This window comes from Nelumbo lutea, chromosome 4 (genome assembly GCF_056320005.1).
Source record: "Nelumbo lutea isolate HS-2025 chromosome 4, American lotus-T2T, whole genome shotgun sequence".
NCBI lineage: Eukaryota > Viridiplantae > Streptophyta > Magnoliopsida > Proteales > Nelumbonaceae > Nelumbo > Nelumbo lutea.
In genome coordinates, this window is record NC_142687.1 from 28,221,389 (window position 1) to 28,247,857 (window position 26,469).

Below are 26,469 nucleotides of genomic sequence, written 5' to 3' on the forward strand. Positions count from 1 at the left end.
ACGGATTGACTTGACTCATTTTTGTCACATGACAGTCTTGAGAGAGATTATTCTCTCAAAATTTATTATTTTGCATATGCAGGCCATCCCAACCCATTTTTGTATTTATAAAAGTACGTGGGTTAGTATGATAAAGGTGGTTAGTCAATATGAGTGGGTCAGGGTGGATTGGGGTTAGGGTGGATTATGACCCTTTAATTAGGATTGATGATGGGTTATGGTGAATCGGTGGGTCAATATGAGTGGATTTATATTCAACCCTTACCTAATCGAACCCACCCATTTGTCAAACAATGTGTGACATTCTTTTTGTTCTAAATAACACCATACAAACTGGAGAACACCTCCTACATGAATTAGACACCACGGACTTTCAGGCAGACTGCAAAGAAGGCGACGAACTTAGGAAACCAAAAGAAGAGTGGCAGAAAAACAAGGGCAAGTCACAAAATTAGGGGGAAGACCCCAACATAGAAGTGACAAACTTCACCCAGCACTATAAAAGAGTTCAGCGACGGGTAGGACCGCGTGCATCATAAGCCCCCCCTTGCTCCACTGTAGGTATCACCAAAAGCACCACCTAGGTATCCCAGGTCAGAGCTTACTTTAACATTCCATAGCTTGCACCACCTGCTCAAATAGAAAAGGCTTTCAGCACCCTGGACTTAAGGAACTTTTGGGGCTTTAGTAATTAAAGGTGAAAGAAAAAATTACGTAGACCCCTTGCTCTCTTCTCCACGCTCAGGTGCTCTGCTATGAGTTTCTCAATTTCACGAGCCATGGAAACAAATTTCTGCTATACTTAGTCCTCATTTGCTTTTTTTCTCACATTCAAAAGACATTCTACAAACAAAGCCTATTACACATTCAGCGATCAACAGAAGTGATGAATGGTGATTTAACACGACCTAGTAAGAAGGGGACACATAGACGCGATCTAATCAATGGGTGACAATTCAGCCAAATGAACCCATTTCGCAACATTCGGAGCTCGAGTATCTAGCCCACCTTGGCCTAAAAAACCACATCAGCGTAGAGACACCTCGATACCTATTCTAGTTCAGGACTAAAGAATCGAAGTGCCAATTCGGAGCTAAAGAGCCGAAATGCCACATAATCGACTCCAAAAGTCTCCCCAACGGACCCTGTATTTCTCGGGATTACGATGAGACTCGTCCTACCTCCACTTGAATCAAAGGTAAAATGATAAACCTTATAAACATATTGCACAGCCCAGAGATCCCGAAACTCTTCCATAAGGCTCACGACTACTCCATTATATAAGGACATAAAACTTCAAAGGCAAAGGTACGTGTGATTATTTTACTCACTAGCATTCAAGCACTCAAGTATTCAGCTCACATCCACAGTATACTGACTTAAGCATCGGAGCGACCTCGTCGGGTTAGCTACCCTGGGTTTTTTTATCCACTATTTTGCAGATTGATCCAGCTTGATGCACAATTGGAGTTCGGATTGTCTTCCAGCTAGGAGTATCTAGATTGTGCACCATCAATTGGTGCTGTCTGTGGGAACGATTGAAAGGTCATCCCAACTTTAATTATAATTTTATTTTTCAATTTGTCCCAATGGACTCTTCCAGCAACACCGGAAAAAGTATCGAGATGAATGTCACCTGGGGGCAAGATCAACAATCAACCTTCCCTCGAGGTCCTACGGTATGTATTTGCTAGTTTACTATTCCTCTTACAGTGTCAGGAGTCCCATCACTGTCCGTACCGTAGGGTACTACACAAGTGAGCATCCCGCTTCCCCCAGCGGGCACGACTTTCTCCCAGCCATCTGTGGTCCCTCTTGGAATTGGGCACTCCCAGTTCCATGACATCGTTCAGTGCATCCAGACAATACAGATCTAAATGCATCAGATCCAACAGTTCTACCAGTATCAACAATACTATATGTACCAGCAGTACTGATTTGATTATCACAATAATAGAAATTTGATGCAAATAAAACCTTCCAATCGCCAAACTCCAAAATCCATCAAAATGGATCCATCAAATGTCTTTTAGATTCAAAGTTAACCAGATAATAAATGAAGGAAGTGGGTAAGCATTCCAGATGGAAAGGGCAGCTAAGATATGCACTCTACTCAATTAAATCTCCACCAACCTTCATGGATTTCCCATCTCGACTGCTAACCCTCTCCTTGCATTTATTAATATATCCTACGAGGGGTGATTACTTGGTGTAGTGGTAGAATTTTGGGCTGGCAAGCGAGAATAGTATCCAGTCTATCACTCCCAAGATCTCAGATAGCTGGCATGCAAGAATAGTATCCTATTAAATATATCAAATAATCTTGCTAGAAAAAAGGGAAAGTATCTAAGATGTACAATATAAAATAAGAAAAATAAAAAAACACAAACAAAAAAACAATCACAAATGAGTTTGTTAGGGCAGGAGCGATACCACTACCTTTCAGGCAATTCCATCATATAACCATCCCAGTTCACATGAAAATTTATTCCGATCAATCTGGAAACAGACTCTTACATTTATCAATCCACTATCTTTGTAAAACAACTTGCTCAGATAACTATCTTTAAAATTTCCACCACAAGAACCCTGGATCATCCTGGTAATATTATTGCCGTGAACTCCAATCACTTTGATACAATATCTATTAATATGATACAATAAAACAGGATCTCCAGAAGAATAAATGCACAAGGATCCTGAGTCACCTTAAAATGATTCTGGTAGATAAACAATGAAAAAAACTATACACTCCTACCACCAGATTATTAAAACCACTCGTTTTTGTGACCTGAGGTCCATTGCAATTATTTTTTGTTAGTGCCAACATATTAGAAGAATGGTTAAAAATGTCCCTAATTTCCCTAATATTTCTATTTCCATGGGTAGCGACACAAAATTTTACTAGAATATAACATATTCCCTATGAACACTACAAGCACTATGTGAAGTACAAGAATTTCCACAGCATATTTCCATTTCCACTTCTATGAGTAGTGACATGAAATTTTACTGGAAACGACATATTCCCAGGTGAAAACTACCACCACTATGTGGAGTACAAGAGATAGCATTATAACATAAGTTGCTGACAATATTGTAGATAGATATGCAGAGTAACAATGTTATTACCCACCTAGCTTACATGATTACTGATGAAGGAAGATTTGGCCCGACCTCTCTATTATGTGACACGTGGCAGAAACGACAGCTCGGAAAAAGAGGCCAAGCCTAGGCGGGAACAAGGGGACACACTTCGCCGAACTGACCCACCTTGTAACAGCTCGGGATAGACTTCGCCGAACTGCCACCTTGTAACATCTCGGGATAGACTTCGCCGAACTGCCACCTTGTAACAGCTCGGGATACACTTCGCCGAACTGACCCACCTTGTAATAGCTCGGGATACACTTCGCCGAACTGACCCACCTTGTAACAGTTCGGGATACACTTCGCCGAACCGACCCACCTTGTAACAGCTCGGGATACACTTCACCGAACTGACCCACCTTGTAACAGCTCGGGATACGCTTCGCCGAAACTGACCTGCCCTATAGATACCTCCGAGCTCAAGACCGCATCGCTCAGCACTTCGCATCATCTTCTGGACACCAAAGCCAAACAAGTCGTACCATGCCTGACACTAGGGAAGTCCGTGCCCGAGGGCGTCACGCCTGACTGACTTGGGATCTAACGTTTGGCAGCAGCACTCTAAACGGCCACCTGCCACCGCCACTGACGCCGCCATCTCCAGTTAGACGATTAGGCAGTGACGGTTCTGTCTCAGCAGAAAGGACGACGGCCGAATTGACAAGCACAAGGGTAATCATACCCGATCTGACAAGGGCCTCAAGACGAGTACACGAAGTGACTATAAGAGCCCCCTGCCCCCCGACAACGGAGGTATGCAAACTTTGCGCTATCTGGTATTACCTTGCTTTTGAAGGATTCTAACTTGAGCTTCGGAGCCTCTACACCGGGTTCCCCCCGGAGCTTTCCCATCTCCTCCATTTCAGGTTCCCTGCTACCCCGTTCGGAAGCAAGGCAGAAGTGACTATAAGAGCCCCCTGCCCCCCGACAACGGAGGTATGCAAACTTTGCGCTATCTGGTATTACCTTGCTTTTGAAGGATTCTAACTTGAGCTTCGGAGCCTCTACACCGGGTTCCCCCCGGAGCTTTCCCATCTCCTCCATTTCAGGTTCCCTGCTACCCCGTTCGGAAGCAAGGCAGCGGACAGCTAAGACCAGCCGGATCGCGCTCCATCAATTGGCGCCGTCTGTGGGAAACGCTTCAAAAAGCCTCCCTCCAAACTTCGATACCCCCTTTTTTCTTCAAAAAACCCAACACTCATGGCCTCCTCCAGCAACACCGGACGTGGCACGGAGACAAACGCCACCGGGGAGCAACTTCAGGTCCCCGTAGTGTGCGTTGGACAGTTCACCATCCCCCTTTCGGCGGATGGGATCCCCATCTTGAACACGCCACAAGCAGTGGCACCCGTAAACCCTCCTACCACAAACCTCCCCTTTCCTCTCCCCATTGAGACAACCTTCACTGAACCAACTGTCGTCCCCCTGGCAGCTAGCCAAAACCGATTGGAGGACTTGATGCAGTGCATGCGGGCAATGCAAGCCCAAATGCAACAGTTCCAGCAACACCAGCTTCACCAGCACCAAGTGCTGCACAACATCTCCCAGTATCACTATCAACAGCAGTTCCCCCAACTACCACTGAACCAACCACTACTTCCACCTCGCCACCCCGCTCCGAGGCTGGTCAAGGCCTCCCCGCAGGATGGGCGCCCCCGCCAGGCGAAGGCCTCCCGGCCCCTGAACCACCCCAACAGCCAGGCCTCGTCCCCAGGCCGAAGAGAGAAAAATGTCATCCCCGCCTCGCAACCCGCAGGCGGGTCGGGAACCTCACCCGCGAGGTTGGCACCCTGACGCTCCAAAGGCCAGCAGCGTCAGCACAAGGCCCGCTCAACGGCGAAGGCGCCGGCGAAGTCGCCAAACCGCCACCTGCGCCTTGTCGGAATTCAGAGGCAAAGACGCGAGCTCGGACGAGGTAGGGACTGCCCCGACTCTCTCCGTTCCTTCCTCCCTCGCATCGGAACTCCTGGCGGTCCCCTTACCCAGAGACTTCAAGCTCCCACCTCTGGACAAGTACGACGGGTCCTTCGACCCCAACGACCACGTTGACGCCTTTCAGTCGCAAATGCACCTCGCCAGGGCTAGCGAATCGTGCATGTGCGTGGCCTTTACCACCACCCTCAGGGGGGTAGCCCGCACTTGGTACAGGAACCTGACCCCCGGGTCGATAAAGTGTTGGGCCCAGTTCGTGCAAGTCTTCACCACACACTTCGTCACCAACCGACGGTGCCCCAGAATAGAGGAAAGCATCTTCGGAGTGGTCCAAAGAGAAGGAGAATCTATTCGGGGCTACATCAAGCGGTTCAACGAAGCATGCTTGCAAATACCGCGGTTGGACCCCACAGTGCAGCTCGCGGCGGTCAAAAGAGGGGTGACGCACAAAGAGTTCAAATGGCACATGGTGGCCAACCAGCCCGCGACCGTGGCCGAATTCCTCAAACTCGCGGATAAGTTCATGAGGACAAAGGAAGAAATCAACCAATGAACCGAAGGCGGGAACGAGAAAAGAATGAGAGAAGGCGAGCTCTCCAACCCGGTGAATAGAAAAAACCCGACCCGGGAGCCGAAGCCGAACCAGTCCTTCCGGGCCCCCCTAGCAGTTCAGACGGACTACACGCCGTTAAACACGAGGCGGACAGAGATCTTAATGACGATCAAAGATGCTCCATACGTTAAGTGGCCACCTCGCCTAAAAGGAATTCCGAACGAGAGAAACAAGAATTTGTATTGTAGTTTCCATAGAGACCATGGTCATAGCACCGAATAGTGTAATAACCTTCGGGACGAGATAGAGGGACTCATCCGTCGCGGATACTTGAGAAACTTTGTACAGCACAGCAATAACAATAAAGCATGTCGGCAAAGGGAGCACGAAAAATATGCCCCCGAGTCTAGCAACAGACCTGCCGAAGCGTTGCAGAAGCAACCTCCGGAAGAGAGGCCAATTCGGGGAACCATCCATGTAATAGTGGGAGGTTCGGTGGTAGCGGGGTGTACCTCGGCAGCAGCTCAGACTTCAGTTCGCGAAGCGGCCCTCGAAGAACGGAACACCCCAAAGAGACCAAAGACCGAAGAACCAATCTTTTTCACAGAGGACGACGCGCGAGGAGTCCACTACCCCCATGATGACGCGCTTGTCATTAAGCTAAGGATCAGCGACTTCGAGGTCAGGCGCGTACTCGTAGATTCGGGCAGCTCAGTGGACATCCTCTTCAAATCAGCATTTGACCAGCTGTAGTTAAAGAGGAGCGAGCTAAAGCCCGCGAACACTCCCCTTGTAGGTTTCAGCGGAGAGGAAGTCAGGCCCCTCAGAAAAGTAATTGTCCTTGTAGAAGTCGGCACATGGCCTTGTGTGGTCAGACTCAACCATGATTTCCTGGTAGTCGCAACCCCCTCCCCATACAATGCCATAATAGGGTGGCCGATCACGCATATCCTACGGGCGGCGGTCTCCACCTACTATTTGGCCATGAAGTTCCCTACGGACTTCGGTATAGGGGTAGCGCGGGGCGACCAGCTCGAGTCCCGCAAGTGCTACGTTGTCGCCCTGAAGGGAAAAACCAAGGCGGCCGACGACCTCGAACTGGAGCGGCCGACGGAGCAAGGTGAGGAGCGAGCTTCGCCCACGGAGGAAACAGTCGCAATCCCGACTTCAGCTACGAACCCAGTTCGCACACTAAGCATCGGAGCTTCCATCGAAGACCCCCTACGAGCCGAACTGGTGAGTTTTTTACTTCAAAATTTAGATATTTTTGCCTGGTCCGCGGCCGACATGCCCGGCATTAGCCCCGGACTGATAACTCACAAACTTAATACTGACCCTGTAGTCAGACCCGTTAGACAGAAGAAACGCAACTTAGCCCCAGAACGCTGGAGAGCGGTCGACGAGGAGGTCAAGAAGCTCCTCGCAGCAAAATTCATAAGGGAAGTCCATTACCCGAGCTGGGTGGCCAACCCGGTGTTGGTAAAAAAGGCAAGCGGCAAGTGGCGCATGTGCATCGACTATACCGACCTGAACCGAACTTGCCCGAAAGATTGCTTTCCCCTCCCCAGAATTGACCGCCTAGTGGACGCGACCTCGGGAAACGAGTTGCTAAGCTTCCTGGACGCCTACTCGGGCTACAACCAAGTTAGGATGGACCCATCCGATGCGGAAAAAGCCAGCTTCATAACTGAGTTCGGCCTGTATTGCTACAAAGTCATGCCCTTCGGACTAAAAAATGCCGGGGCAACTTTCCAAAGACTTGTAAATAAGCTATTTCGGCCCCTGATTAGCACGAAGATAGAGTGCTATGTAGACGACATGGTCGTCAAGACTCAGTTTTCACAAGAGTTAATACAAGACTTAGATTCTGTTTTCCAAATCCTGCGTCAGTTTAGCATGAAGTTGAATCCCAACAAGTGTGTCTTCGGCGTCACCTCGGGCAAGTTCCTAGGCTACATTATCAATCGACGCGGTATTGAGGCGAACCCGGAAAAAATAAAAGCCATTCTAGATATGAAACCACCTCTTAAAGTAAAAGAGGTTCAGAGGCTAAATGGCCGCATAGCCGCTCTAAGCTGCTTCTTGTCTAAGTCAGCAGACCGCTGCCTACCCTTCTTCAAGGTAGTCAAAGGCAAAGGGTTCGAGTGGACCCAGGACTGCCAGTTCGCGTTCGACGAACTAAAAGGTTACCTCGCTAGTGTGCCAACCTTAGCCCGGCCCGAGGTGGGCGAGGTCTTAGAACTGTACCTCTCGACGAGCGACGAGGCGGTCAGTTCGGTACTAATAAAGGAAACAGACCGGGTCCAACGACTTATATATTATGTTAGTAAAATTTTGCAAGGAGCAGAGGCAAGGTACCCGGAGATAGAAAAACTAGCATATGCCCTAGTAATAGCAGCTCGTAAACTCCGCCCGTACTTCCAGGCTCACACCGTCATCGTCCTAACTGACAAACCTCTTAGACAAGTTTTACTCAAACCCGAAGTCTCCGGTCGACTGACGAAATGGGCCATCGAACTCAGCGAGTACGACCTCCAGTACAAACCGAGAACCGCTATCAAGGCCCAAGGTCGAGCCCGAGGTCCCCAGTTGCGGCGAACCCGGAGCTCCTGAGCCCATAGAGTCCGAACCCCGTGAAGTAGCAGCCAGTGTGGCATCTCTCCTGGTCAGGCGAAGAGCGAATTGGGATGAGGAGCCCTGGATCCTTCACGTGGATGGTTCCTCGAACCGGCAAGGCAGCGGAGCTGGAATAGTCTTGTGCGGCTCGAGCGGCACAAAAGTAGAATACGCACTACGCTTTGAGTTCGCGGCATCCAACAACGAGGCAGAGTACGAAGCACTGATCGCCGGGCTGGACCTAGCGCGAAAGGTTAAGGCAAAACACTTAGTCATCTGCAGCGATTCTCAGCTCGTGGTAAACCAAGTTACCGGCGAATACGAAGCACGCGATCTCTCCATGATCGCATATTTGGCCAAAGTAAAAGAAGCCATGCTTAACTTCCGGTCACACATCATCAGGCAAATCCCGAGGTCAGAAAACACTGAGGCCGACGCCCTGTCCCGGTTAGCCAGTACGAGTCACAACAATATGAGAACTGTGTACATAGAGGACTTACCTCGGCCTAGTATTCTCGGAGGGACAGAGGAGGTCGCTCCCGTCTTAGAAGCAGAGCCGAGCTGGAACGATCCACTCGCGATCTTCCTGATAGATGGAACCCTCCCTGCAGAACGCAATGCGGCCAAGAGGGTGCAGTGCCAGGCGGCCAAATACGTCATAATAGACGAACGGTTATACCGACGGTCGTACACGCTCCCCTATTTGTGGTGCCTGCGACCTACCGAAGCCGAGTTCGTACTCCGCAACACTCATGAAGGCCTGTGCGGCAGACACTTGGGGGGCAGAGCACTCGCCCAAAAGGCACTTCGACAAGGATACTACTGGCCAACAATAAAGGCAGAAGCTGTCGAGCTCGTCAGAAAATGTGACAAGTGTCAGAAGCACGCTAACATCCACCATCAACCTGCCTCCGACCTCAAATACCTCGTCAGCCCGTGGCCCTTTGCACAATGGGGCATCGACCTCCTAGGGCCATTCCCACCAGCAACAGGCAGAAGAAAATTCATATTGCGGTGACACGGCTCGGTTGGTGGAACCTACATCAGCCCTACTCGAAGAATCGTCTGAGCTATCAAAGCTAGACATTGGGGAAAAGACGAATTCAAGAAGGTACTCACCGGAAGGTTTGAAGAAATACCAAAGAACCGTGAACTGTATAACCAACCTTGACGCGAGCTAGAAAAGACTTGGACGCGAGCTGAAGGGTTGGACGCGAACTCAGTAGACAAACCGCAGAAGTGACAACAACCAGGGTCCCCCACTATTTATATCCACAGTAACCAAGAATCGACCGTGCAGACCGAAGACGATCTGACGGCCCACGTTCTTACCGTCTGCACAACCCTTAAGGTCGAGACGTGACTGGCGCACGTCTTTCCGAAAAAAAGCGAAACGTCAGCGCGTCTTTTTGAAACCGGCGTCGCTTCGACACACGTCTTTTCGAAACTGACGCGCCGCACGTCTCCCTGACAGTCGACCGCGCACATACAGCAGTGGCGTGAGTTTTTGAAATGACCCGCTGTCACGTCCCAGCGGCGGGAATTGGTTTGAAGTTTAAAAGGCGCAGTCACAACCACCAGCGTTCTTGAGTAAATACGTTTCCAGCTTTCTCGGAAACCGAAAGAACCCTAGCAAAAGCGTCTCGTACAGTGAAGGTTTGAAGGACGGGACAAATCCACCAGCTACCTCGCGAAAACTCCCCGCACCATGGCAAGACCCTCGGCGCAAGGAGTGGGGGGCAATTGATGAAGGAAGATTTGGCCCGACCTCTCTATTATGTGACATGTGGCAGAAACGACAGCTCGGCAAAAGGGGCCAAGCCTAGGCGGGAACAAGGGGACACACTTCGCCGAACTGACCCACCTTGTAACAGCTCGGGATAGACTTCGCCGAACTGCCACCTTGTAACAGCTCGGGATACACTTCGCCGAACTGACCCACCTTGTAATAGCTCGGGATACACTTCGCCGAACTGACCCACCTTGTAACAGTTCTGGATATACTTCGCCGAACCGACCCACCTTGTAACAGCTCGGGATACACTTCGCCGAACTGACCCACCTTGTTACAGTTCGGGATACACTTCGCCGAAACTGACCTGCCCTATAGATACCTCCGAGCTCAAGACCGCCTCGCTCAGCACTTCGCATCATCTTCTGGGCACCAAAGCCAAACAAGTCGTACCATGCCTGACACTAGGGAAGTCCGTGCCCGAGGGCGTCACGCCTGACTGACTTGGGATCTGACGTTTGGCAGCAGCACTCTAAACGGCCACCTGCCACCGCCACTGACGCCGCCATCTCCAGTTAGACGGTTAGGCAGTGACGGTTCTGTCTCAGCAGAAAGGACGACGGCCGAATTGACAAGCACAAGGGTAATCATACCCGATCTGACAAGGGCCTCGGGACGAGTACACGAAGTGACTATAAGAGCCCCCTGCCCCCCGACAACGGAGGTATGCAAACATTGCGCTATCTGGTATTACCTTGCTTTTGAAGGATTCTAACTTGAGCTTCAGAGCCTCTACACCGGGTTCCCCCCGGAGCTTTCCCATCTCCTCCGTTTCAGGTTCCCTGCTACCCCGTTGGGAAGCAAGGCAACGGACAACTAAGACCAGCCGGATCGCGCTCCATCAATTACCACTTTGAGCTAGCCGAATATTCATTTCAAGCATAAAATTAAATATTAGTTTTTGTTTGTGTACTAGAAATATTTGGTTGATTTATTACAACCATTTACATTTTGTATGTGTTTAAATTTTGTGTTAACTCATTTTATCATGAAGCTCTAAATCATAAGGTTTACAAGGCAACTTCAAAACGTCTTTTTGTCTATAACCTTAGTTTCTTAGCTTTGTTTAGTGATTCGGAACAATATAATAGTTTAAAAGGTGTACCTATGCTTCTTCTATCATTTCATAAAATATTATTTTATATTTTGCATATTTTATAATGTTTCTACCATGTCTGTAAGTTTTACAATATTTCCATACGATATTTCCAACATTTCCATCATGTTTCTCATTTTTTTTTGAAAAAAGGTAAAGTAATATTTATTGAGAAAGAGATACACACAAGAGGCTGAGATCAGTCCTAGAATAGGCTGACTGATCTGAACAGAAAATACATGAACTATCAAGAAACAGAAAATAATACATCTGACACATTACAGTTTCTACAATCTGCAACCCCAGACAGACAAGAAATCAGCTTGCCCACTAACTTCTGAGTTAAGTCCTCCAGACTTAGAAATTTGTTATTGAAAACCCTTCTATTCCTCCCGGTTCAGATGCACCAGATTACCACACTTGGAATCAACTTCCAGAGTGTCTTCTTTCTCTTGCTCAAACCCCTAATCTGCCAGCAGCTTAACAACTCTTTAACCGACCTCAGCATCATCCAACAAACCTTCATGATGTTGAGGAAATGGTTCCACAACTAAGCAGAAAACGGGCAATGGATGTGAATGATCAGTGGATTCAGCACTGCTACCACATAAACTGCAAGCCAAGTCTGAAACCTGGATTCCCCATCTCACAAGGTTCTCCTTAGAAAGACATTTATTTAGAACCATAGTCCAAACTAGGAAGCAGGCTTTTGTCGGGCTAATTGGAATCCACACTTGCCAAGCTGGGAAATCAGGTCCACCCCTCCTACCAAGCATAGCAGCCAAGGATTTTACAGAGAACAGACCATCAGAATTCCACATCCAAAGCCACTTATCCTCCAAATTATAATCCATAACTTGATTTTGAAGACAGGTCAAGAGATTCACTGCCTCTTCCACCTCCCAATCAAAAAGATTTCTTCGAAAAGAGGGAATTCAAAGAACCAAACCACCCGAAATACTGTAGCACTCAGCAACTGAGGCCTCTTGATCTGAAGCACACTGAAAGAGGAATGGGAAGGACTCAGCAAGAGGAACATCTGAGCACCAAGGATCCTTCCAGAATTTGGTCCTGTTACCATTACCCACCCTAATTGAGACCCCCTGGCCCAATCTGAATAGGTCTTCATTATCCCTTTTCATAGAGAATTACCCCAATTAGGAGGAGGATCCCTAGTTCTCCAATTTCCCCAACTCACACCATATTTACTGGCAATGAGAGATCTCAACCAAGCATCAGGTTCTACAACAAATCTCCATATCCATTTACAGAGAAGAGCAGAGTTAAAATTTTTCAGCATCCTTATACCTAACCCCCCTTCCGATTTGGGGAGGCAGACTTGCTCCCAACTCACCAAGTGCACTTTTTTCTCCTCCTCCCAGCCTCTCCAAAGAAAACTCCTTTGAAGCTTTTCAATCTGATTTGCAACCTTCTTAGGTATATAGAAAAGAGACAAGAAGTAGGTAGGCAAATTGGAGATAGTACTCTTAATCAGAGTCACCCTCCCCCCAAAAGAGAGGTATTTTGCCTTCCAAGAAGTCAACTTCCTTTCCAATCTCTCAATAACTGGGTCCCAAATTGCAGAGGAACCACCACTCGCCCCTAGCAGGAGTCCCAAATATTTAACTGGGAGAGACTCCATCAGACAAGCCAAAATACTAGCACATTCAACTAAATTAGACACATGGCCAATTGGGATAATTTGGCTCTTGTTCCAATTTCCTTTTAGACCTGTAATCACTTCAAACCAAGACAAAATCCCAAGGATTAGCTCCACCTGAGAGGGGGAGGCATCCACAAAACACAAAGTATCATCTGCAAATTGAAGAATATTCACCTTCTCTCCCCCCGGCACCATTGCAAACCCATCCCACTCTCTTGAGACTGCAGCCCTCTTACAAAACAAAGCAAGTATCTCCATTACACATATAAAAAGAAGAGGAGATAAAGGGTCTCCCTGCCTGAGGCCCCTAGAACTATCAAAGACAACTGCAGACTACCCATTAACCAAGACTGAGAACTTTGGAGAAGAGATACAGACTTTAATCCAATTCCTCCATTTCTGCCCAAAATTCATCTGATGAAGCACAAGGTCCACACATCTCCAGTTAACATAATCATAGGCCTTCTCAATGTCAAGTTTACAGATCAAACCTAAGGAACTTTCTTTTTTCCTTGAATGAATGAGCTCATTAGCAATAAGAACAAAATCCAGCATCTGCCCACCCAGAATAAAAGCACTTTGGTTGTTTGATATAACACTACCAAGGACTCCTTTTAATCTCTCAGCAAGCACTTTAGCTAGGATTTTATAGAAGCTAAACAGAAGGCTAATCAGCTTGAATCTCATATTTGTACAAGTACAACCGATACCAACATTTTAAACCTTGATTAGAAGATGCTCACAATCCAACTTGATAACCTATTTATTTTGGTATATCTAACTTATAATTCTTGAGGACAGGTGTACCAAATTGATACCTTTATCCTAAAGAGGGTTCTGCATCCAAGTTTTAGCAGGACATGTCATTGAATTTTTTTTTTCATATCATCAACACTAATCAGCTTATATTAATGCGAGAAATGTGAAAGACCAAAACCATTCAGAAGGGCTTGGAAACAATGGAGCTAAAACAAGAACAGCCTAAGACTTACATTGTATCCAAGTAGAAATCAGTACAAAGTTACAAGTTCACCCCTGGGCTTGGGCCCCTCAAATAAGCCCTTTGTATCACCTCTACCCTAGATATAGACTATAGAGCTTCAATGACTGTTGGCAGATCTAGGGATCCAAATGAACAAGCAGTTCATCTTGGATTCCAACAGCTTAAGCTTCTGTTAACATACGTCTAAAGGACCAAGGGCCATGGGACCTAGAGGATAACTAGGACTGTCAATGAGTTGGGTCAACTCAACAGACACAAACCAAACTGGCCCTACTACATGAGATAAGATTAGCTAACACAATATCAGTTCAATGTTCAGCAGGCTGTGGAACCACTGATAACACCCCACACCAGTCATAAAATACATGGGGCCCACAACCATTCAACCACTCAGTGTGGACCCCAAGCATTTTATGACTGGTGTGGGGGTGTTATCATTGGTTCCGCAGCTCACTACACAGCCATCACATTCAGCTAATCCGAACTACAATTACATAATGTATGTGTCTGTATTTTCTATCCCTATTAAAACAGGTTTGGATTTTTTTATCAACAACTCAGAAAATTGATTTCATTAAAACTAAATAAAGCAGTACAGCCAGAAGTTATGAAGGAAACAAAGAGGACACCAGATGTCCAAACCCCCAAATATTACATATAGGCCCAAAACATAAGACTGTCTTTGTACCCCTTGTTTAGCCAAACTAAAAACAGGGTTGGGTTGATTTTGCCTGTTTCAACCCAATTAAGACCCAAACCAAATTTATCTTCATACATATATACTCTCATTGTTTATCTGTAATGATATTACACTACGATGTCCAAAGTTGTCAATTTAAGATGAATATACAAGAAACATGAGAAAGAGAGGCAAATGCTAATTGGTCACACTCTCCCTCCTCAATCATATTAGGCAATAGCAGGCTTACTGGAAGTTCAACACCTCAGCACTTTTCACACAACATTTCACAGTCTTGATTCAATAATCAGCTCACTGAACATTACATTTAGGTTCAGCATTTTCCCACTTCAAGTATCGGTACAAAAGGTGTTTTTGTTATTATAATCATTACATTAAGGTCAAGATAGAATTTGTGATGTTTCAGTGGGAATTTTTCTAAGAATAGGATGGATAGAGAACTTCATAGTGAGAAAGAAAAGCAGAGTGTTGAGTAGTTCAAAAACGGATTAAGTCGTCAAGTGGTAGAAAAATTGAAACTTATCTCATCTTGAGATTATTGAAATACAGGTGGATTTTGTTTTCATGCAGTTACATATGATGCATATTATTTAGTCAATGGGAAGTGCTCCATTTTGTTTATTATGCCTATCTTTCTGCTAGTTTTTCTTGTTCTTTTTCACTTTATATGTTGCTTTTTCTCTTGCTCCTATTTTTTTACATTAACCATACCTTATTTTTATTGGGGAAGTATCCTAGGAAACAAATTAATAGATTCAGTGTTTGTGTACAAGAAGGATTTTGCGTTATGAATGGCTTCTTTGTATCTCTTCTCACAAGTTTGTGCCTTTAAGGATTAATGAGAAAGTAATTTCAATCCATGAAACCACATACTGACATACCATCAAGTTGAGGAGGGTCTATTTCTGCTTCTTCAAATGCTTACCCATTAGGATTATTATTGCAAAGCTAGGGAGGGGATATCAGAATTTTTTTCCCTAGTTATAAGCAAAAGGAGCTGAGGACAGAGGAAATTATTTTACTTCAAGTACGGGGAGTGATCAAAATAGATGGAGATGTTGAGATTCTTCTTGCTTTCTTTTCTCATTGTTTCTTAGTTGTGTTGACTGATGGGTTTGGGATTTTTTTTTTTTTTTTTTGAAAAAGGTAAAGTATAAATTCATTAAGGTGAAAGAAACTGCACATGAGATAATGTAAAGATAGCTCATTACTACGAAAATCCCTGTACAACAAGGGGACGTACAAGGGGAAAAACACCCTTCCCCAAAAAGACTTACAAAGTCACTATCCCTTGATTGTTTAGAAAAAGAGTTTCAAGAGGAAAAAGTCCTATAATTTCTTTATTTAAAGTATCTTTAAATACTTATCCATGAAAGCAATTTTCCAACAACTTTTTGAAACACTTTTTATTGCAGAAAATTCTTCCATTTCTTTTCTTGCCAAATCCTGCATTGGCGGGAGCCTCATGCACTGGGCTGCCCTTTTTGAAACACTGTATCATCTGAACACTGTTGATTGCAGAAAATTCTTCCATTTCTTTCTTGCCACATGACCCAGAAATTGGCTGCCAGAATTACACTCCACACAACTTTCCCTTGGGATTGTTCTCTAAGTGCATTGTAATTTTTAAGTAGTTGTTTTTCAATGCTCTTTTTTGTACTATGATTTTCTTTAATAATTTTTTATATTTTATCTTGTAAGATACTAAGATTTGAAGATTTTCTTCCTTTAAATGAATAAATGCCTGTTATTGTCAAATTATCAAGCCAAATTATCATCAATTATAATTGGGTCTTATCAGGTCAAAGTCAGACTAGGGGTGCAATTCAGGTACCCAAATTGAAAATTTTACATAGCAGCTGCCCTCAAGAAATTCATAGTCAACTGAATAAGTGAATACAATCTTACAATCAATTAGAGCAACTAGTTACCGCCACACCTAGACCCAGTCCAGCATATCTTGTACCAGACAAGAAAAAATTTGGAAAGTTTGTCACCTCTGATGCAATAAATATACTCCAATACTAATAAGCGCATACTTAAGATAGAAGAGAAAGGAATGTGAATACGAAAGGTCAGGATCAATGTTTTTGTTGCTTCAAGCCACACAACTTATACTTTGATCCATCAGTTCCAGCTAATGGGGAAATCTTGAGAAAATAATACCTTTCTAAGGCTCCATTTGTTAAATACAAAAAAGTAGAAAAGTATTCGCTCTAGCATACATCAGCTATATATCAGCACCTTTTAGGGAAAACCCTTGTTTTGACATCAAATATGAATCAGCCTAAATGTAAAAGCCAACTAGGTTATTGCTAATGGAAAGTTTCTCTAATTAAATTAACATATTTCCTATTTATAATAAAAGGCACAAAAAAAAAAAACCTTAGCAACTAAAACCAAACCATGATTAATCCCATTTTTTGAGATAACGCCCAAGAGCATCCCAGTCATCCAGGTAAAAGTTATGCTTCCAAGAGGTATGTGTCAAAATGTAATCTCCTACCTCTAGGTCCTGCTCATTGGATTTGACCATACTTTTATTTATATAACAAAACCAGCAGGTACTAATGTTGATCAAGTGGATCACTATGACTAAGTATCATCAATCACATATATGGAAACGGGTGGATAGTACAATAGTTCAAATGTACTGAACAAGGAATTTTTGGATATGACCTCCCTACAGGCTCAAAGAAGGAAATCAGAACTTCCAAAGGTTTGAATAACATGTTTAACCATATTTTTTTAATAGTTTGAAGCGCATCATAGGCCTCTCGAAGGTCCAGGAAAATGACAGATTTACACCAAATAGAAAGAATTGAACTCCTTAGCTTTTGTTTTTAATCTAAAATTCAAGGAGGTAAGGGGGAAAACATTAGCTGCCACTGCCCAAATTTGTCCCAAACGAAACAGTTTTACATCAAAATAATGCAAATGAAAAAGACCATCAGTATATCTCTTCAAGGATAAACTCGTCGGCCATAATTAATGGGATTGCCGGATTGGTATATCCACAGTAGAGAAGCCATGAGATATATAAATGTAGGATTGTATTTTGAGAATAAAGATCTATAACCATAAATCACAACCGGTTCCTACTATTCCCAAACGAAATAAGACTCTAAGAACAGAAAAGTGACTTGAACGAAAAGTCCATTATAGAATACCTATAAGAAGACTCTTATGCAGACAATTACGAGTCCTTTATACATGTACTTCATTTCATACTTCGTTTTCATTAGTTCATTACTACCAACAGCAAAAAAAAAAAAAAAAAGAAAGAAAGAAAACATTTCAGAATTACATAATGGCAGAAAAGCAAGAAAGCAAACAATGAATACCGAACAAAATAAGCAGAAAGTTTTTTAAAAATGAAAAAAAAAAAACAAAGAAAGATAATTAACTTACAGGAAACCGCTCTTTTGGAACTTCACCGGGAGCTTCCGAGTATCCGACCTTCGACGGCAACGGAGTTCCCTCTTGTAATGCCACCTTTCGCGCGCCCAGCAAACCTAGCATCTTGTGTTCGTTCCAGAATTACACGATTGTCCATGGTTAATAGTGGGAAAATTCGTTGGTGGCTTGGTGTAACTTGGGCCGAGTTGGATCGACGCTAGCCCAATCCAATGTGCTTAAAACCCAACTCTGACCAATCCTAGCCCAATCTAATGTTCTAAAATCCCAACCCTGACCGGCTGACCCTAAACCCAATACGTTCTTGAATCCGAGGTTTGCAACCCTTATCCAACTCTATCATGAGAATGAAATTGTCAGATTGAATCCCGCTGCACCTAGTTTGGGGTTATGCATTGGGGGATGGGCTATTTCCGTTGTATAGTCTTTTAAAAGAAATTAAACAAAATGAATTCATGATACATAAACCATTTATAGTAATATCCTCTTTTTTTTTTTCTTTTTTTTTTATGATAGGTAGAATACCCTATTTTTTTCGTTTCATATAAACTAATGTATGTTGGACGACCTCGGGTTGGTCTTTTGGCAAAATTTGAATGAGCCCGGCCCAATGGCTTGAGCACAAAACAGTTTGAAAAGCTAACTCGGGCCAAACTCAGTTGAATCCTTTAACTGTTTCTCCTTCTCTTTTTTTCTTTGTTAAACCTAGGTAGGGCTGTAATTGGATTTCGTATTAGACTTAACCATATCCAAATCCAGCCTGATTATTATAAATCTTAAATCTGATTTTTTTTATACGTAAAATCTTAAATATGAATTTGATAATGAAATTCGATCAGATAGTGTAGGATCCGATTTGAAAAGTAGTTAAGACTTTAGATTGTAAAAACATCTATACAGTTTAAACTACCCAGCCCAGAAACCATTTGAGCTTGGGCTAGGCCTGAGTTGGCCAGTACGTCGGGCTTGGGCCCAGAAACCATGTGGGTAGGATCTGAGTTGGCTCTAAAACACAGCTCAAGCTGTTCAAGCTTACAACGTCGCCTTTTGCAGTGCCATCCACAATTTAAACCTTAACACGACTAGGTCATGGTTGAAGGTGCCAACTGACTCGGTAAAGGCTCTAGTTGGCTGTAGCGGTGACTTGGGATTAGGGCTTTGGTGAAAGGCCAACCCCATAAAGCAAAAAAAGAATGGTAAAATATAAAAATATTCCTGGAAGTTTCTGATAATCATAAAAACCTCAAGGCCTCCTGAGGTTTTATATTTCACAAAAACCTGCAGTTACTTCCGAAAATGTTGGTCCAATGCATAAGTTTTTCAAAAGTATCCATTTTACCCTTATACCTATCAATTTTAGATGAAAATTTACTAAAAATACACCTAAAATAACTTTTCATTTTTAATTAAAAAAATCTTAGAATCATATTGAAAAGAATAAAATAATTTTATTCGACAAAATGTTAGGTCTAGTGAAGTCTAGAAGGACTAATCTGCCATTTTAAATATATTGAAAGATGTAAGGGTAATTTTATAAGTTTGAAGTCTCCCTTATGGGGACAATGATGAAAAAGAGGTAAGTGCAAGTTTTTTTTGTGAATTACAGGGGAGACTATTATAATTGTAAGAAACTTTAGGGGAGGTTTTTATGTTTTACACCAAAAAAAAATGAAATATAGGCCCCAGTTAAACCTAATCAAATTTATTGGTTTTGGGCTTTTGGTTGGAAGAGTAAAGAGAAAACGTAAGTAATAAAATATTTATAATGTAATGAGCTTTGAAGAAAGAGTTACTATTGTTCTTGTTAAAGATGGACTTTGTTTTGGTGAGTTTGGATAGGTTATGTGTGGCCCCAGTTAAACACAACTTAATGCGGATGACTCTCCCAAGGATCAAACCCAAGTAATGTGTCAATGCTTATTTGAAGCATTGAAATGCTCGCATTCTTGGCTGCGGCATTGCTCGTGGTTGCGAGGGCATCACACTTCACAAACATGAAGGAATTGTTATAAGTTATAACAATAGTAAACGCCAAAAATAGAAAGTAATTAGTAATTATGGGCCCTTCTTGACATTCTCCACCAACCCACTTAAGCAATGGAAAAGTAATGGTTGGGGGACCGCAACTTTACCCCTGAACCCCAACACTCACGTGTCACTTACGGTATCATGAATGGAGCTTTCAGCCACTACTACTAGCCCTGCCCCTCGTGAGCAGGTAGAAAGAAATTAAATTGGAATGGAGAGTTTCTGTCCTTTGAATGTTATTGAATTGCCAATGTGGCAAAGTTGATCGAGGCACGACAACAGAAGCCCATGCCATGTCTTATATGGACCATGCATATATATAGTTTTTGTACTCTCAAGTACCCAAAGGAGAGGAATTAACAAACAAAGAATTCTGCGATTTGGATGAGTTGAAGAGAAAAGGCACACCGGGGTCTATTTTATTTTTTCGGTTTGTTTAAAATATTTTTGTTCCGTTTCTACATATCAACATATGACATTAATTCATCACATATTCTCTAAGTTTTTCTCTAATGGGTTTATATATATATATATATATAGATGATGGAACACACAAAACGGAGCTGCTTTATAAGTTATTGAATGCTTTTCTAAACACTACAGGATGCTTTCTAAGATTTAGAACAATGCAAATTCAAGGTGGGTCAGAGTCTCAGTTTTTAATAGTGGCAGTGCTATAGTACAAGAGTCATGTAGGTGTCGTCACCAGACCACCAGATAAGATGAACATTCAAAATGGCAAAAACCCTCACTCTTTATACCAATGCTTGTTCCTGAATTGACATCAATTCCGATCTGACACTCACCCTAATTGTATTTTGGGCCTAAAAATTTTGACCCCAAGCTAATGTCATTCTTCCTAGATGAACAAACTGAGCCACCTGACTAATTAGTACTTTACTATTTCTTAAGGCAAGGACTCTGGGCATGTACATATCGTCATCCCCCCATATTGAGTATTTTTGGCTTTAAAATTCGAGTTCACATCTTTGCCTCACAACACCCCACAGCACATTCCCGCCATGTATTAGAAACATCTTCCCATGATATACCAGAACCGATGATGATGATGTTATCATCAGGAAATATTCTTAATATAGAGCAGGGATATGTTGTAGAACGGAGATGTGATCTCTCAAAATTCAAAATATCAAACTAAATAAAGTTTTAAAGTTCCTGAATCTTCATTAAGTTTCAGCTTCAATTTTCACATTATGGTAGGCACGCGTACAATTCTCATAATATATATATATATAGCAAAAATTTCATCACAAGTTCTGCTCCCAACAATAAATCATGTATGGATAGCGTTTTATTGGCCACTGTAGCAGATATCCAACCTTTCATCACAGTTACATACCAATGCTTCAAATTAAAATTAATTACATGAATTTCCGAAATTAATTAATTTAAACTCTAGGTTTTAAATCCGATCGCCAAGTCTTCAACTATTTCAATTATAACTTTACATGGACAAATTTTACATCAATTGACTTCTACAAAACAGAAAAAATATTATCCATCGAATGATTAAGGGGGTGTTTGGTTTGGTTTTCATTTATTAAATAAACGCTTGTACTTGATTTGTCTTTAAAACTAAGAAAAAGTGGTTGATAAACATTTTTTTAGTATATATTGACAGCAGTTAGATGCCATTAGTGACCGCTATCCCCAAGGGTACGGAGTCATGCAAGTAATATAGTAAGGAATACAGAATCATTCCCACGATGAATGAATTATTTAGCCACCTATTAATTTCTTCTCAACTTGTTTAAAGCAATAATCAATTTGGGTTTGCGATTTAAGGAATTTAAACTAGCGCTACTGATTAAGGAAATTAAATGACAAAAACCAATAATTTGAACAAAATCAATAACAAAGTTGCTAGGGATTAATCCTATCACGATCATCAAGATTCAATATCAATAAAATCTCATGAGGGTTGTTATATTCCAAGGTGTTTCCTAAAAGCACTAGTCGATCTTTCTCAAGAGTCGATTGGCTAAACCTATGTTCAATTAAATGGAATTACAATCAATGAATTCTCATTCTTTCAATCGAAATCCTCTTTAAATAAATACAAGTTGTTAATACACCTACAAGGAAATCCTACCAATAAATGATATCTTTACCTAATTATTGGTCGAATAAGGGTTATTAGTTCCACATCAATCATCATCTCTCAATGAATAATCTTGATTAAAGAACGAATCATTGGTTAATGATAAGTAATAAGCACAAATAACACAATATAACAAGAACCTCATCGATTTTATTAATGAATGAAAATCAATGCATGATCAAGTATTAATCCATAATAATAGAAACTTAGCCCCTCATGATGTAATTAAGAACAAGCAACATCCCAATATCAAGAGTAAACATGATGTTACAAGAGAAAAAGAAAGTATCTTGCAACCGATCTCTCAATCTTGGCTCAAGAATCTTCAATCTTGTCTCCGCCCTTGTTTTCTTATGTTTTCCTTTTTTTTTTTTTCTTCTCTTCGAATTGAGTGTGCTTCGTCCAAAAGATCTCCTCCTCCTTTCTTCTTTTCTTGTTTTTTTTTTTCTTCAAGGGTCTGAACCCTAATTCTTTCTTTTTCTTTTCTTTTTATACCTTTTCTCTTCAGCCTCCCTTCCTTCTCTAAAGCTAGCCGCCTTTGGAGCCTCCCCTAGGCTACGAACTGGGTTGTTGTTCTTAGTGGGCCGGACTACAGTTGGGTTGTTCTCCTTGATGGGCCGAACTGTTGTTCGGCCATAAGGTTTCGGTTGGGCTGCAGTTGGGTGTGGAGCTATGCACTTTAGTCCCTGATGTTTATCAGCTTGTCCCAAATTGGCCAAGAACTTTCATCTTTGACTATTAGTTACCTGAAAAGTGACAAAACATCCAAATGCATTAAATTGACTCATAAATACCCAAATTAACCATAGAATCACAACAATTAAGCCTAAAAACACCCCAAATTCTTATGAATAACTTAAGCTTATCAATTAGACACCACGTAAGCGAAACAATAAATAAACACTTTTGTGTTGAGAGAAACTTTAAAATAAAACTTTCCCCAATGGTTAATTTGCATGTAAACCAATACAAACATTTATCAAATAACAATTTGGGACAAATGAATTGGCACCATTTATCTAATAATTGGAAATCATACCAAACACCATCTAAGCTGCTATGGAATGGAAAAAATGCAAGAACTGAAATTACTTTTTGTGAATCCCACACCAGCACAACATAATTCCCACCTTGCTTTAATTTGAGACAAAAGAGAGCTTTATGGACTACTCCATATTCAACGAGAGCTCGGATCTCTTACAAGCAAAAACCTGCTCACATTCTATCCAGTTGCACATTTATGTAAAAGGAATTTCACCCATACATTTATGTTAAATTGATGAAGGTATGTTTTCAAATATGTGGCTGGATTTTCATTATTTCATGCTGCATGCAGGGAATGGAATGGGATCTGCTCCTTACATAGGGGTGCTTCATAGGCACATCCACCGTGCATTGAAAACATCTTTTATAAATAATAATTTATAAGTAGAGAAATATTACTAATGCATGATAAGATGTACGTGTGAAGTCGGTGTGAGGCGCACTGTGTAAGGAGAAGATGGAGAATTCCATTGCCTTTGACAAAACTCATATTTTCACCAGCAGCCATCACAAAATTTTGAGTTGTGAATACAAAAGCCATAAATATTATTCTCATCATCAGCACAAAGTCTCTCCAATCACATCGAAGAAAGAAGGAATTATTATTACGAGTAAATGATTTACCATTCAATTGCATGCCGTGAGGTATTCCAAATCATCCAAAGATAAAACATTTAAGGCCCCATTTACTGAACTAAAGACCCAAGTACTCCTTCCAACATTTTTGAAGATAATTCTCATTTCTAGTTTAATTGTCATATAAAAAGTACGTACCAGGCCATAACAAGTCGGTTCAAAAATGCTTCTCACAGTTTCGGAGTCATTTCCCATTTGTAAAATTTGATACAAAAGTTGACGAATGACATTGATCCTCATTTTCCCTAATGGTCCAAACTCCAAGGGCTAGCAATTAAGCAAACAGATCAATAGCTAGATCGAGCAAGGGCAAAAAACAAAGATATGCAATATATTTTCAACAGAATCAAGATAATTAAAGTGGGCATTTATCGCATCATCCGATCGAGATTCCTTTATTCATCCAATTGCAGTCAAATTTCAAAATTATAAATTAAACCGCAAAAATCTCTCCATAAAAGCAGATTAAACCTAGCAAGGATTTTCAGCTTCACTCGAGATTTCCTAGTCACTTTTCCTATCCACCCACCACCTAAGAGTCTCTCAAAGAAGGACATGATTTGTTTCTTTCCATTCGTTCATACAAATTCTTCCATTTAGATTTTTAGTTCAAATAAAGGACTAAAATGGATAATTATTAGATTATATATTTAAATCTAAAATTTTCATTTATATTTAGGTCAGGGACTCAGGAATGGATAAGCATTGGATGAAAGTAGTACTGAAGCATGACCATGATCATACGTAGGCGGTTGATGATGTCGTTTTAGCTTACTCACATGTTATACCTTTATTGACAGCGTCAGCGTGACTGAGGATGGTATTATGAGTTTGGTTTGTCTGATCCACTCTGGGCCCAAACCTGAGAGAGAGAACGTTGTGGTTGTGGCTCTACATGGGCTCTGAATTGAGGATTGAGGATTGAGGATTTTTCTTTTTAGTTTTTGAATAAGGTAACTGAGGAACAAAGATATGAATTCTTCGATCTCAATTTTAATTTTGATGATGGATTTTAGATTTTTTTAAATTAATTAGGGTTCTCCATTAATATTTCATATTTATTTTCTAAATGCTCTAAAACTTTTTTGATAAGTCCACCTCAGCAATAGCCTGTGGTTTTAATTAATTATTAAATCATGTCATAGTCAACCATTTTGCATTTTACAATATCTAAGTTGCCAATTTGCGATATGTTGGATGACTGTAGACCTAACATCACACCATGTGTAGTCACAATCAGTTCTTCCTTGGATCCCTATTTCTTTAACTTTTCCTTTACTAGCTAACTGCTGATTATTTTATTTTGTTTTTTCATTCAAGCTAAGTACTGATTAGTAACTATGATTGTCTATACTGATAGGTTAACAGCAGGTTTGTCAAGTGAATATACATGTTTTATTTTAAAATTAAAATAAAGAAAATCATTCTCCTATTATTTAGCAGCAGATCTTTTATCAAATTAATGAGAATAAATTATTTAAAAGATAAAATTACACTAATGACTGTTTTTCTAATCATCTCAACAGTCGTTTTCTTTTTTCTTTTCTAATTTTGACAGATGCCAAATCGAGGCAAGGGTTTAGGTTTGCAGATATTTGATAAGAGTACAAATTTGCTTGCTTTTTTTAAAAGGCTCAATTTGAAAAGAATATAAATACAAATATATACAATATAAGTATATACAAAATAATATAAAATACAAAGTTTTACACTGTTCTTATTTGTACTTGTACTCCTTTCAAACTGGGACTAATATTTTTACCATATATGGACTCTTTTAGGGAGTAAACTTTTGCCCCCACCCACAAACTCATTTTTTTACATATACTTCATCTTAATGCCCAACAAACAAATAAAACAATATTGTGCTCATGGACTTTGCACCCATCACAACCAAACAAAATATTGTAAATTTTGTCAATACAAAACCGAATGGAATCTACAACGTAACCCTCTGTTTGAACAGATTTCTCACAATGGTGATGAATTTTATCCCAAGAAATTTCTTAGATGGGGCTTTTACAACCCATCACAGACGAGGAATTGTGAAAAATAAAAAATAAAAACCTGAGATATTATGCTTAACTCTTGAGTTTCTGGTTTGATAGAAAATAAAAGAGAAACAAAGTGTGGAGAGTGGAGTTAAACTATATCCGTAACTGATGAAAATAACATGTTAAATCACTGGACGGAAATCAGAATAATTAAAAGGTGTCCTTTTATCCGGATTCAGGTTATAGCTTATATCAGTTAGTAAAGATAAGACCGAAAGAATTAAGGAACAAAAGAAAGTAGATAATTCCATACCTTCAATTCAATTGTAAAAAAATTCTCTCTCAAAAATTAAAATTGTGGAAAATTAATCTTCTACTCTCAACTCTTTACTCTTTTTTTCTCTTCTCCACAATTCTATTTTCATTATAAAAGAGCTGACCAATCAGGTGGTATTTATCAAAATTTACATTGTGTTTTAATTGGTCAAAGTTCTTCCAGTAATATATTTTCTCAGTATCATAGACTTTTCCTTTGTGGAGAAGAGAAAAAAAAAAGAGTGGGAAGTTAAGAGTATAAGATTAATTTTTCACATTTATATTGGGTCATATAGTAAAACAAAGAAAAAAATAGTTATTTCAAATTTCAAGTATGATAGATGCGGGTTCAAATGTCAGTCATGTTATAGTCTATGCTATTGTTTGATCATTGGTGTTGTTGCCAAA

At 41.5% G+C, this 26,469-nt stretch overlaps 1 long non-coding RNA gene across 1 annotated transcript; it reads right to left on the bottom strand.

The window, feature by feature from the left end:
* Positions 1 to 229: 229 nt before the first annotated feature.
* LOC148854822 (uncharacterized) lies at positions 230 to 18,041 on the bottom strand. The gene is made up of 2 exons (XR_016112438.1): positions 17,917 to 18,041; positions 230 to 630 (listed from the first exon to the last, which is right to left on the bottom strand). It is a non-coding gene; the product is annotated as an uncharacterized LOC148854822 (long non-coding RNA).
* Between the last annotated feature and the right edge of the window lie 8,428 nt (positions 18,042 to 26,469).